We start from the raw sequence: 15,076 nt of genomic DNA on the forward strand, positions 1-15,076 counted from the left end.
TAGTTAATGATATCACAGCGAGAGTGCAGTCCACTGTACATTACCCAGTAATGTGAGCTCCATCTACAAAGCACTGACTAACGGGAAAGTACATTAGGAACCCAATACAGCTGTCTAAAGCGCAGGGCACAAGATCAGGCCAAGTCCGCTCAGCATTCACAAAAGAGCAAGCCAAACCTGGTTATAACAACCACTGAGCACTATGTACCCAGTAGTAATAATAGTCTGTATACCATGATCAAAGCCCTTTATTCTCCATTCTTACAGATTCTTTTACAGCTGCCCTTCGTGTCAGTGATATCATGGGGCAAATACAGCAGGTAGGAGGAGACTCTGGCCTCAGTGGCTACCCCGAGATGACACAAAGCAGCTTCAGCTAAAAGGAGGAAGCACAAGTTATTGGAGGAGTGCAAAGCAGGAGGACAGGATGAGGTGTGTCAATGTAGTGTCCCACGTTAAGCAGGGAGAATGAATAAGATGGGAGAATGTAGAATAGGAAGTACCATGATCTAATTTTATCTTGCCGATAACTGAGTCTAATATTAGCATGAAGTAAATAACAGCTACTCTCATGTAATAAAAATCTAATTGGGTATTTACTGATTTGTTTACCCAAAATTCATCCTGTTCAGGCATGTAAACATACTCATTTAAACCAAGAAGATCCAGAACTTTATATTCAGTAGCTACAATTGTGTAAATAAAAAATGTTTTAGTGTAATATGGGGTTGTCTGTTTAACATGCTGAAATTAAGTAGGTTACAGGTTAACTTCACCAGCTTTACATGGTTTGCATTCACAAACAATCCACTGCTTTCCTGACCTGTCTAGTCCCCCAGTCAAGGCTGGTTTGCACCCTTGAAATAGTCAACCCAGACTCAGATACTGCAGTCCAGCACCTCTTTGTGCACTTTTATTAATCAGAACAAAACAAAACACTGATTACCAAATACATGAACAGTTCACATTATCAGTAATCGTACACACCAAAATATTCATTTATACATTAATCAACTTCAATTAAGTAACAATTATGCCTTAAACACTCCTATATAAACATATCATCAGGAATATTTACTTAATCTTGAATCCAATTCAATTCTTAATTAATAATGACAGAGTAGCCAAAGATTTCCAAAAGCTGTTTGATTATATTCCCTCCTCTTTCAGGGATTGTTACTTTTTCAATCACTATATATTTTAACCTTGATACAGAGCCATGATTCAATTTTTTATAATGTCGTGCTATAGTGTAATCCATGTTGTTATTTTGAATTGCAGCTTTATGTTCACCAATACATATTTTCAAATATTTTTTTGTCCCATATAAATCAAATGAGTAGTATTGCAATTAATGAATTATTTAAGTGTATATTTTACCTGTGTGTAGATGATTAAAATGTATTTGAACAATGTGTACATTTACCACATTGCAAATTACCATGTAAAGAGTTTGTTAACCAATTTTCATTAAATGCTGGTGTTTTATACATGAACGAACTTACAAAATCTTTAATATTCATGCTCAGTCTAAAACAAAATCTTTGGGGGGGGGGGGGGGGGGGGGGGGGGCTGTTAATGATTTGAGTTGATGGTCACATTTCAACACTTCCTAATGTTTCAAAACTATCCTTTTGATATCATTAGAAATATAACTATTCAGTGACAAAGGAAAGTCTTTCTTCTCTTGGTTCATTATTGATCTTAATACTGTTTATAAGTTCATTACGTTCTACTTTTTCAGATTTTTTTTATATGCCATTTGAATTGTATTTCTTTTATAGCCTCTGGACAGAAAATAACTCTGCATGTCTTTGGCTTGAATCTTATAATCTGGTGTACGACTACATATTCTTTTCATGCATATAAATTGGCCATATGGAATGTTTTAACCATGTGTTTTGGTTGATCAGCAGAATGGTATTTCTGTCCGTAGGCTTATGAAAAATTGATGTAGAAAGTTTACCATGGTATTGTTTGTAGTTAACAGATCAAGGAAATGTATTTCAGTTTGACTGCACTCTATCGTGAACTTTAAAGTTGGATAACTACTATTTATGTAATCTTTAAACTTGAATAAATCAATTTCTGAGCCAGTCCATACTAAAAATACATCTATTATCTTTTACAAAATTAAGACATTTCTTAAAAGTGGAGTAAAGGCAATGTCATCAATACAAATATGAAAATATGAACCCATTGCAGTTCCTTCAACTTCGAAATAGTAATTTAAAAAAAAAAAAAATAGTTAGATTTAAAAATAAAAGTAGTTAACGCCAACAAAAAATCCAATAGTAATTCATGTTGCCTGGTTTCAGAATAGAAGAACAGTGCCTCCAGACCACCTTCATGCTGTATATTAGTCTACAAGCTTTCCACATCAAAAGAGACAATAAATAAGAAGGTAGCTTCTTCTTTAGCAATATCTACAATAAAAGTATCTATAAATTGACTTAATGGTTCTGAAATAGAACCATTCCCAGTTACTATAGGTCTTCCTGGGGAATGTTGGGAATCTTTGTGTATTTTTGGTAGCATATAAAAAGATATTGATGCTTTGTGATCAAGTTGTTTTCCTTTGCTCTCTCTAGTATTGCATTCCTCTCAGTTTTAAGTTCCAATATAGAATCTTTAGTCAAAAGTCTATGAAACTGTGTATTGCTTAATTGTCTTGGTGCCTCAGAAATGTAATCCTCACAGTTCTGGATAACTACAGACTCACCTTTATCTGCTGATTTGAATTATTATACTCCGATATTGTGTGCAAAGCTGGTATATACTTACCCCAAAAGACTTAAAGCCACTATTGCAGATATCATTATCTTTAAATTCCTTAATAGTTTTTCTTTCTAGTTCCCTTATGTTATGATGTTAGGGTACTGGATGTTTCCTTAAAATACATTCTATGTCCTTTTCTATTTTCTTTCTCCTTTTCTCAGTTTCCCATTCTATTCTATGATCGGTTTCTCAGTCTAGCGTTTGAGGTTTCATTCTCTAAGGCAGTGCTAGTACTGTCGAATGTGCATTGAAAGTCGGGGAGGGTCAGGTGACATTTGTATCCAATTGCGTGTCATGAAGTGATTCCAATCTATCTGTGGGCGTTTAGAAGACTGGCATATATTGCGGGAAGCCATTCAACTTTTACAAGCATGTAATGTATGTGTGTGTGTGTGTGTGTGTGTGTGTGTGTGTGTGTATATACAGTGCCTTGCAAAAGTATTCAGACCCCTGACCAATTCTCTCATGTTACCGAATTTCAAATGGTACATTGAAATTTCGTTCTGTTTGATATTTCATTTTTAAACACTGAAACTCAGAATCAATTATTGTAAGGTCACATTGGTTTTATGTTGGGAAATATTTTTAAGAAAAATAAAACTGAAATATCTTGCTTGCATAAGTATTCCACCCCTGTGCTGTGGAAGCTCCCAGTTTGCACAGATGAAAGAAATTGCCCTAACAAGGACACAATTACCTTACCATTGGCCTCCACCTGTGAACCATTAAAGTTGCTGTCACATTTTCTGGATAAAAACCCCACTGTTGAAGGATCATTGGTAAGGCTGTGAATCAGAAGGAAAATGAAGACCAAAGAGCATTCTATAGAAGTTAGAGATAAAGTAATACAAATGCATAGATTAGGGAAAGGGTACAAAATAATATCCAAGTGTTTGGATATCCCAATGAGCACAGTTGGATCAATAATCAGGAAGTGGAAACTGCATCACACCACCCAGGCACTGCCAAGAAAAGGCCGTCCCTCAAAACTCAACGCTCAAACAAGAAGGAGACTTGTGAGAGAAGCCACAGAGAGGCCAACAATCACTTTGAAGGAGCTACAGAGTTCAATGGCTGGGAGTGGAGTAATGGTGCACCAGTCAACCATATCAAGAGCTCTGCATAACACTGGCCTGTATGGGAGTGTGATGAGTCAAAGGGTTTTCGGTCTGTGATTCAGCCTCCCGACAGTAGATGGCATCAAACCAACTCGGGACTTCCCTTACCAAGATCTCGTGACCATGGCAAAAGTCATCTTTTGAGGGGCGGCACCTTGGTGAGGGGCGGAAGTACGAGTATGTAAATTCCAGCCACTGGAGTCAAGTGAAGGATAAGGACACTTGTCAGTTGAGGATTGGTGTTCCACTGACTACAGAGGCGGGACATTACATACTAAAGGGAACGTACTACTGTGTTCGCGGTTGGTCCGAAAGTAAAATAGGAGGAGTAACGGGTGGAGGGAGAGACTGGTTTGGTGCAGCGGAATTTTTAAAACAAAAAAACACTAACATTTCTTTTGTCTTTTTCGTTTATGTATGGGTCGCCACGAAGACAATTAAAGACGAGTCATCACGGTTTGTTTTGGATTTCACCCCTGCACTCCTTCCCTCACACCATTTTGTTTTCTTTTGTTATTTAATTATTTTGTTGTGTATAGAGAATAAAAATAAATTATTTTATTTCTGTACACATAAATTACTGTCTGGACATTCCATTTAATACACTCTCGCCCCACAGGGAGGGTGGCAAAAAAGAAGCCGTTACTCAGTACCATCTGAAAGCACGTCTGGAGTTTACCAGAAAGCATGAGAGTGACCCAGCTGCGATGTGGGAAAAGGTTTTGTGGTCAGATGAGACCAAGATAGAGCTTTTTGGCCAAAACTCAAAGCGCTATGTGTGGCGCAAACCTAACACTGCCCATGCCTCAAGACACACCATCCCTACAGTGAAGTATGGTGGTGGAGGCATCATGCTGTGGGAATGCTTCTGATCAGCAGGGACTGGGCATCTTGTTAAAATTGAAGGAAGAATGGATGGAGCAAGATACAGGAAAATACTGCAAGAGAATCTGCTTCAGTCTGCTAAAAAACTGAAGCTTGGGAGGAAATTTACCTTTCAGCAGGACAATGATCCCAAGCACAAAGCCAACGCAACATTGGAGTGGTGCAAGAACAAAAAAGTGAATGTCCTAGGGTGACCCAGTCAAAGTCCTGATCTCAATCCCATTGAGAATCTGTGGTGCTATTTGAAAATTGCGGTCCACAAGCGTTGTCCATCCAACCTGAACAACCTGGAGCAAATCTGCCAAGAAGAATGGGCCAAAATCACTCCGATATTGTGTGCAAAGCTGGTATATACTTACCCCAAAAGACTTAAAGCCACTATTGCAGCTATTACTATTGTATGTATACATACACACATACACATACACACATACATATATACATACATACATACATACATATATTAGTGTTTTAAATTATTTTTTGCTTTATTATTGGTTTTACTTGTTTAGTTGTAGTTGATACAGTTTTTAGTGAAAGCTAAACATGGCAACGTACATGGTCTCTCTATAAAAAGCAACGGGAGTGAAGTTGGTTCGGAGGATTTCGATACCAGCGACAGTGATGCTGACTTATCACTCAGCGATAACGATGAAGAGGATCTGGTGCCAAGTACAGTACAAACAAAAGAGCATGCAGCTGCTTTACAGGTAAACCAGCTGCAAACGGGAAGCTGTTTGGTTTGAAATGGCTGTGCTGTGATGAAATACTATCAAAACACAACACTGGGTACAAGGCAATGCAGCAGCCAGATCCATCACAATGCCTGCGCAAAGTAGCTGTGAACACGTATTTGTGACTAAACCTCTAACACAAGGGAAGCAGAGACTGCAACAAAGGTACAGGGTCTGCTACGGAAATTAAAAGAAAAGACGATAATAGTACATGTTTTGATTTTTATTTGATAATTACTGTTTATTGATTACTGTTATTAGCAGTAACATGCTCTGAGGTCAGTGGTTGGGTAGGCACTGGCCAGTCTCACACACCAATTTATTTAGATTCAACTGGCAGGCTTATAGAGAGCAGAATTATAATTATGCATGGTTGGGAACGAGACTGTTATTGACGCAGCTCAATGAAAACCCTGATGTAATTACACAATTCAACCGACGGATGGCACTGAATTTCAACCTACTTTATTATTATTTGACCTCAATGTCAAATTGATGGTTATTATTGTGCACAAAAGAATGTACTGTAAAGCATATACACTGATTTAATTTGTACTATTAGTGTTTTTATATAAATGCCCTAATCCACAGGTAACCTGTTACCATTCTTTAAACTTTTGCTCACCAATACCCAATAATTAAAATGAAAATAAATACTTGTACTTACATAGCTACTTGTATATGAAGTCCATCCTTCTCTCCTTCTGGATGAAGGTGTCTGTGACATCATTGTAGAATTGCTCTTTCTTGGCCTGAAGTTTTAAAAGTCTCTCCTTTTCAATGGAAATAAGCGCCAGGGATGAGAGCTGCCCTTGATTGGTCCGATTCTGTGTGTGGGTTTTGATCCGTTTCAAAGCGGAGAACGTCCGTTCAACTGATGATGTTGTGGCTGGTATGGTGAGGACCAGCTGCAGTAGCTTTGTCGTTTCGGGGACCGTATGTATGAAATTGTGCTGGGACAAAAAGCTAAGGAGCTGTCCAGGCGTTTTGTCCCTCAACATGTGAGAACTGTACAATCCTACAAGATCAGCCTTGAGTCTAACAAAACCAAAGTATTTAGAATATTTAGACAGGCTTTCCAGTTTGTTGTCATCAAACTGATTTGTCTTGTCCTCAAATTTTTTGCAATCAACCAAGGCCAGGAAATTCAACTCGTCAAAGTGGTCGAACCGACCTCTCATTTGTGTGTTGATATTGTCCAAAATGTTGAAAAAAATTCTCCTCATCTCTGCTCTGATCGGCTGTGTGGTAGGCCTAGTGGACGTCGATCGGATCTCTATCAGGTCCATGTCAAGGCATTTCTGAACGAATTGCTCGTATAAATGGTCAAAATCGTGTCTCTTGCGTTCCAATGCACGCATTGTGTCTCCGATCCGCTCACAGCAGGAACCAACATCCATTACTTTGATCTGCATCACACGAAAAAGTATATAGGTTTCAGTGAAAATGCCCTCATAAACCATTAGGAGAAAGCAAGTGGGTGGTTTTGACAGCCAAGTGTCAAACCCGTAGGCCATTACCAGGGTTTCGCCATTCCATTCACCAGGGTTGTCACTCATAATCCAAAACACTGCACGTAAATCAGATTGGTAATGGTAAATAGTCTGTTCCAGTCTGGAATTTGAGCTTCATCTTGCTAAAAAATTATTTGTTTGAAAAATATTTTGCACTCAGGAATAAATTTCCCTGACTGAGAGAGCACTATGTTCAACCTGTGGGCATAATAATGGGTAAATGTGGCTTCAGGGTCTGTGTGGCAGAGCAAAGCTCTGCCCTTTTAAATTGGCAGGGATGGGGTTAACTTCCCCTGCCTGCCTGGGTTTATTATGTTCAGGTGGCTGGGGTTGATTAGTTGATTAGGTTGATTAACGATCAATCAGCGCCCAGCCACCTGATATAAAAGGAGGCCTCTGCTTCTCATTTGGGGAGAGGGAGCTGAGGAAGCAGGTTGTTTTTTTTTTTTTTTTTTTTAAAAATATAATAAACCCAGGCAGGCAGGGGAAGTTAACCCCATCCCTGCCAATTTAAAAGGGCAGAGCTTTGCTCTGCCACGGTCTGTTTCCTTAATTTTGGCCTACACCCCATTTAGCTCTGATGCCATTACAGACACCCCGTTGTAAGTTTGAGCTACCAGCTTTTCAACACAGTTAGATTTTCCCAACGCCCTCAAAACATACTCTGACAAAGCCACTGCTCATCTGTCATTGCTCACATCATCAAATCCCAAAAAGTCCACCTTCACTTCATTGTTCAACACATATCGCAAAACCACAGAGACCTGAGCTTTGTTGGTGACATCAGTCGATTCATCCACTTCAACTGCAACAAATGGTGCTGCATTCATCTCCTTGTTTATGTCTTTTCTTATTACCTCACTGACCGCTTCTACTACATCATTTTGAACTCTGTAGAGCGACCCGAAAACACGGTGGGGGACTGCAAATGATCGGCTAACCTCTCATCTTTGTTAGCAAACATATGTATTAACTTCACATAGTTGCCACGATTAGAGGAGCTACTACTCGGAAGCATTTAAACTAGAAAGGAAGGGGGGAGAAATCAACAAAAAAACAGAAGGGAGACCGCATCAAAACAAGAACAACAACTCAGGTAAGACAACCATTAAATGTATTTATCTAAATGCTAGAAGTATCAGAAACAAAATTCTAGAACTTGAAGCTACTGCACTAACAGGTAACTATGATGTGATAGGTGTTACAGAAACGTGGTTATCTGAGAGTGATGGGGACGAATTTAATATTTGTGGGTATACACTGTATAGGAAAGACAGGCAGGACAGACGAGGAGGAGGGGTAGCGCTATACATAAGAAACAGTCTTGAAGCCCAGGTGTTAAACCTGGACAAAGAAAATAAAACCGAATCAATATGGGTCAGAATAACGGACAAAAATTCAAAAGGCATAATAATAGGAGCATGCTATAGACCGCCAGATTCAGACGGTGAGCACAATAATCTGTTATACAATGACATTAGAAATGTGTGTAGCAAAGGAGAAGCCATACTAATGGGGGATTTCAACTTCCCCCAAATAAAATGGGAAAACCCGGTGGGTAGCGCGAAGGATGAAATAGAAATGGTGGAAATGACAAATGACTGCTTCCTAACACAACTTGTCAAGGCAACCACTAGAGGGGAGGCATACCTTGATTTAGTCTTTTCAAATAACGAAGACAGAATAACTAAAACAGAGGTCAGAGAACCACTGGCAAACTCAGACCACAACATGGTCTCATTTGAAGTGTTTTTTAAATCCCCAAAAGTAATGACTAAAGCTAAGGTTTACAATTTTAGAAAAGCAAACTATGAAGGTATGAAACAGAAACTAACAGAAGTAGATTGGAGTAAAATAGAGAAAACACCCACAGAAGAAGGATGGTTGTTCTTCAAAAATGTAGTACTAGAGGCACAAAACAATTATATCCCTAAAGTAGACAAATCTAAATGTAAAACTAAATTGCCAAAATGGTTTAATAGATCAATTAAAAAAAATATTCAGCGAAAAAAGGCACTTTACAGAGCATTAAAAAAGGACCAAAAAGAAAGTACGCAGAAAGAGTACACAGAACTGCAAACGCAAGTCAAAAAGGAAGTTAGAAAGGCCAAGAGAGAAATAGAAATAAACATTGCTAAGGGAGCTAAAACCAATTCCAAAATGTTTTTCCAATATTACAACAGCAAGAGAACATTCAAAGAGGGGATTAAATGTTTAAGAGATACAAATGGCAAAATCGTAGATGAAGAAAAAAAAATAGCAAATATGTTAAATGATTACTTTTCACAAGTTTTTACAAAGGAAGATACTGACAACATGCCCCACATGTCATCCAGTTCCTATCCAGTTTTAAATAACTTTAGCATAACTGAGGCAGAAGTGTTAAAGGGACTAGGAGCTCTTAAAATAAACAAATCCCCTGGGCCGGATGAGATCCTCCCAGTAGTACTCAAAGAAATGAAAGAAGTAATTTACAAACCGCTAACCAAGATCATGCAGCAGTCTCTTGACACAGGGGTGGTACCGACAGACTGGAAAATTGCAAACGTAATACCGATCCACAAAAAGGGAAACAAAACTGAACCAGGTAACTACAGACCAGTAAGCCTGACTTCTATTATATGCAAACTTATGGAAACTATAATAAGATCCAAAATGGAAAATTACCTATATGGTAACAGGGTCCTTGGAGACAGTCAACATGGTTTTAGGAAAGGGAGATCGTGTCTAACTAACTTGCTTGATTTTTTTTGAGGATGCAACATCGATAATGGATAATTGCAAAGCATATGACATGGTTTATTTAGATTTCCAGAAAGCTTTTGACAAAGTCCCGCACAAAAGATTAATTCTCAAACTGAACGCAGTTGGGATTCAAGGAAACACATGTACATGGATTAGGGAGTGGTTAACATGTAGAAAACAGAAAGTACTGATTAGAGGAAAAACCTCAGAATGGAGTGTGGTAACCAGCGGTGTACCACAGGGATCAGTATTAGGTCCTCTGCTATTCCTAATCTACATTAATGATTTAGATTCTGGTATAGTAAGCAAACTTGTTAAATTTGCAGACAACACAAAAGTAGGAGGAGTGGCAAACACTGTTGCAGCAGCAAAGGTCATTCAAAATGATCTAGACAAGATTCAGAACTGGGCAGACACATGGCAAATGACATTTAATAGAGAAAAGTGTAAGGTACTGCACGCAGGAAATAAAAATGTACATTATAAATATCATATGGGAGATATTGAAATTGGAGAAGGAATCTATGAAAAAGACCTAGGAGTTTTTGTTGACTCAAAAATGTCTTCATCTAGACAATGTGGGGAAGCTATAAAAAAAGGCTAACAAGATGCTCGGATACATTGTGAAAAGTGTTGAATTTAAATCAAGGGAAGTAATGTTAAAACTTTACAATGCACTAGTAAGACCTCATCTTGAATATTGTGTGCAGTTCTGGTCACCTCGCTATAAAAAAGATATTGCTGCTCTAGAAAGAGTGCAAAGAAGAGCGACCAGAATTATTCCGGGCTTAAAAGGCATGTCATATGCAGACAGGCTAAAAGAATTGAATCTGTTCAGTCTTGAACAAAGAAGACTACGTGGCGACCTAATTCAAGCATTCAAAATTCTAAAAGGTATTGACAGTGTCGACCCAAAGGACTTTTTCAGCCTGAAAAAAGAAACAAGGACCAGGGGTCACAAATGGAGTTTAGAAAAAGGGGCATTCAGAACAGAAAATAGGAGACACTTTTTTACACAGAGAATTGTGAGGGTCTGGAATCAACTCCCCAGTAATGTTGTTGAAGCTGACACCCTGGGATCCTTCAAGAAGCTGCTTGATGAGATTTTGGGATCAATAAGCTACTAACAACCAAACGAGCAACACAGGGCATAAAGGGTTAAAGAAAAACACAGTTTAGGTCATTTATTTGAGTTTTATTCATCATATGTTAACATTTTATGGCAATTAGAGGTTTGAAAATATTATTATTATTATTATTATTATTATTATTATTATTATTATTATTATTATTATTTTCAAAATCTAGTACCTGTGGAGGGATTTCATTTTTACATCTGGAGATGCGCTTAAATTAAATGCATTAACCCCGATACTTGGAACAAATGATAAACCCTTATTTAATACTGACAATTGTGTTTGACTAAGTTCATATTTAAATAGATTTATTACTGCTGGCTCCTGGTGACCATTCTCTGGGTGTAGCTGTTGTTTCACCTCTTGCTTCACCTCATTTTTTAAAGCTGTCTTGATGTCGATATGTATCTGCATTGTGGCGACTGTCTAAAAAACTACTGCTTGATATAGTTGAGGTTTTACTTAATTGTCTCAGATCACTTGAATAATCGTCACTTGTTATAACTGAATGTTGATCAGAGCGTTTTTTGTGCCACGTTGTTGATAAAATCTTTTAAGTATTCCATTCCTATTGGCAGCCATCTTGGCCCTAGGCTGTTCCTCTATGTGTGAGCCAAGATGGCTGCTAGCCTCAAACCACACACTCACACTGTCACACCCACACACCTACACATGCACACGTGCAGAGCCTCTGCTTTGCCACACAACCGTCTCTAAAACTCATCATCATCAATTACTTGAAAAACTAGGAAAATCATACACTGAAAAAGCATACATATATACACTGAACAAAATATAAACAATTTCAAAGATTTTACTGAGTTACAGTTCATATAAGGAAATCAGTCAATTGAAATAAATTCATTAGGCCCTAATCTATGGATTTCACAAGACTAGGAAGACAGATATGCATCTGTTGGGCACATATACCTTAAAAAAAAAAAAAAAAGGTAGGAGCATGGATCAGAAAACCAGTCAGTATCTGGTGTGACCACCATTTGCCTCATGCAGTGCAACACATCTCCTTCGCATAGAGTTGATCAGGCTGTTGACTGTGGCCTGTCGAATGTTGTCCCACTCCTCTTCAATGGCTGGGCGAAGTTGCTGGATATTGGCGGGAACTGGAACAGGCTGTCATACACGTCGATCCAGAGCATCCCAAACATGCTCAATGGGTGGCATGTCTGGTGAGTATGCAGGCCATGGAAGAACTGGACATTTTCAGCTTCCAGGAATTGTGTACAGATCCTTGCGACATGGGGCCATGCATTATCTCTGTGCATTCAAAAAAGTGCTCATGGTGTATTACAGTTCTCCATGAAAATGCAGGGGTTAAAGTGATGTCCAGGTTTATGCTGGCTTTTGCTACAAGTCCAGATTGTGCTAGTGGTAGACTATTAAGAAACAGGCAACAGCTGATTATACCTCTCAGCACAGTGAAGTCCATCATTAAGAAGTGGAAGATGACTACCTAGACACTACCCAGATCAGGTCGCCCTCCCAAACTGAGCAGCCGGGCAAGCAGGAAACTGGTTCGGGATGTCACTCTGAAACCAACAATGACCTTGAGAGATCTGCAAAGTTACGTGTCCAACATGGGAGTCAGTGTTCACGCATTAACAATAAGCCAGTCCTTACACAAAGCTGGCCTGTATGGACGGGTGGCAAAAAAAAAAGCCATTACTCAAAAAGCATCATCTTAAAGCATGTAGATTATACTGCACACATGTGGAAAAAGGTTTTGTGGTCAGCCGACACAAAAATTCAACATTTTGGTCTAAATTTCAAGCGTTACGTCTGGCGCAATCCCAACATTGTCCATCACCCGGTCAACACCATCCCAACTGTCAAGTGGCAGCATGATGTTATGGGGATGCTTCTTTTAAGAAAGGACTGGAAAGCTTGTCTGGATAGAGGGGAGAATGGATGGCGCAAAGTACAGACGAATCCTTGAAGAAAACCTGTTTGAGTCAGCCAAGACACTGAAACTGGGGAGGAAATTCACATTTCAGCAGGACAATGACCCCAAGCACAAAGCCAAAGCCACACTGGACTGGTTGAACAAGAAGAGAATTAATGTTCTTGAGTGGCCCAGTTAAAGTCCTGACTTGAATCCAATTGAAAATTTATGGCGAGACTTGAAGATTCATCAACAATCCCGAACAAACTTCAGAACTGGAGCAATTTTCCTGTGAACAATGGTCAAAAATTTCACTATCCTACTGTGCAAAGCTAGTAGAGATGTATCCAAAAAGACTTATAGCAGTAATTGCTGTAAAAGGTGCTTCCACCAAGTACTGACTTCAGGTGCTAAATATTTTTGCAACCAGTACATTTCATTTTGTACATTTTCTTTGGAAGTTTTGTTGACATTTAACCTCCTCCTCATACAAACCACTACAGCTTTGAATAAAAAAAGTCAGTTTGAAAAACTGTGCATAGATCATTTCTAATTCAACAAAATGTGACATTATTGGTAATTCCCACTAATGAAGATGTATTACATATATATATATATATATATATATATATATATATATATATATATATATATATATATATATATATATATATATATATATATATACAGTGCCTTGCAAAAGTATTCAGACCCCTGACCAATTCTCTCATATTACTGAATTACAAATGGTACATTGAAATTTCATTCTGTTCGATATTTTATTTTAAAACACTGAAACTCCAAATCAATTATTGTAAGGTGACATTGGTTTTATGTTGGGAATATTGTTAAGAAAAATAAAAAACTGAAATATCTTGCTTGCATAAGTATTCAACCCCCACACATTAATATTTCAGAGAGCCACCTTTCACTGCAATAACAGCTTTAAGTATTTTGGGGTAAGTATGTACCAGCTTTGCACACAGTGTCAGAATGATTTTGGCCCATTCTTCTTGGCAGATTTGCTCCAGGTTGTTCAGGTTGGTTGGATGACGCTTGTGGACCACAATTTTCAAATAGTGCCACAGATTCTCAATTGGTTTGAGATCAGCACTTTGACTGGGCCACCGTAGGACACCTTTTCTTCTTGAGCCACTCCAATGTTGCTTTGGCCTTGTGCTTGGGATCATTGTCCTGCTGAAAGGTGAATTTCTTCCCAAGCTTCAGTTTTTTAGCAGACTGAACCAGATTCTCTTGCAGTATTTTCTTGTATCTTGCTCCATCCATTCTTCCTTCAATTTTAACAAGATGCCCAGTCCCTGCTGATCAGAAGCATCCCCACAGCATGATGCTTCCACCACCATACTTCACTATAGGGATGGTGAGATTTGAGGCATGGGCAGTGTTAGGTTTGCGCCACACATAGCACTTTGAGTTTTGGCCAAACAGCTCCATCTTGGTCTCATCTGACCACAAAACCTTTTCCCACATCGCAGTTCGGTCACTCTCATGCTTTCTGGCAAACTACAGACATGCTTTCAGATGGTACTTTTTGAGTAACAGATTCTTTCTTGCCACCCTCCCATACAGGCCAGTGTTATGCAGAGCTCTTGATATGGTTGACTGGTGCATCATTACTCCACTCCCAGCCACTGAACTCCGTAGCTCCTTCAAAGTGATTGTTGGCCTCTCTGTGGCTTCTCTCACAAGTCTCCTTCTTGTTTGAGCGCTGAGTTTTGAGGGACGGCCTTTTCTTGGCAGTGCCTGGGTGGTGTGATGCAGCTTCCACTTCCTGATTATTGATCCAACTGTACTCATTGGGATACCCAAACGCTTGGATATTATTTTGTACCCTTTCCCTAATCTATGCATTTGTATTACTTTATCTCTAACTTCTGTAGAATGCTCTTTGGTCTTCATCCTTCAGATTCACAGCCTTACCAATGATCCTTCAACAGTGGGGTTTTTATCCAGAAAATGTGACAGGAACTTTAATGGTTCACAGGTGGAGGCCAATGGTAATTTAATTGTGTCCTCGTTAGGGCAATTTCAAACAAACTGGGAGCTTCGACAGCACAGGGGTTGAATACTTATGCAAGGAAGATATTTCAGTTTTTTATTTTTCTTAAAAATATTTCCCAACATAAAACTAATGTGACCTTACAATAATCGATTCTGAGTTTCAGTGTTTAAAAATAAAATATCAAACAGAACGAAATTTCAATGTACCATTTGCAATTCGGTAATATGAGAGAATTGGCCAGGG

Source organism: Polyodon spathula, chromosome 18, assembly GCF_017654505.1.
Source record: "Polyodon spathula isolate WHYD16114869_AA chromosome 18, ASM1765450v1, whole genome shotgun sequence".
NCBI classification, from domain to species: Eukaryota; Metazoa; Chordata; class Actinopteri; order Acipenseriformes; family Polyodontidae; genus Polyodon; species Polyodon spathula.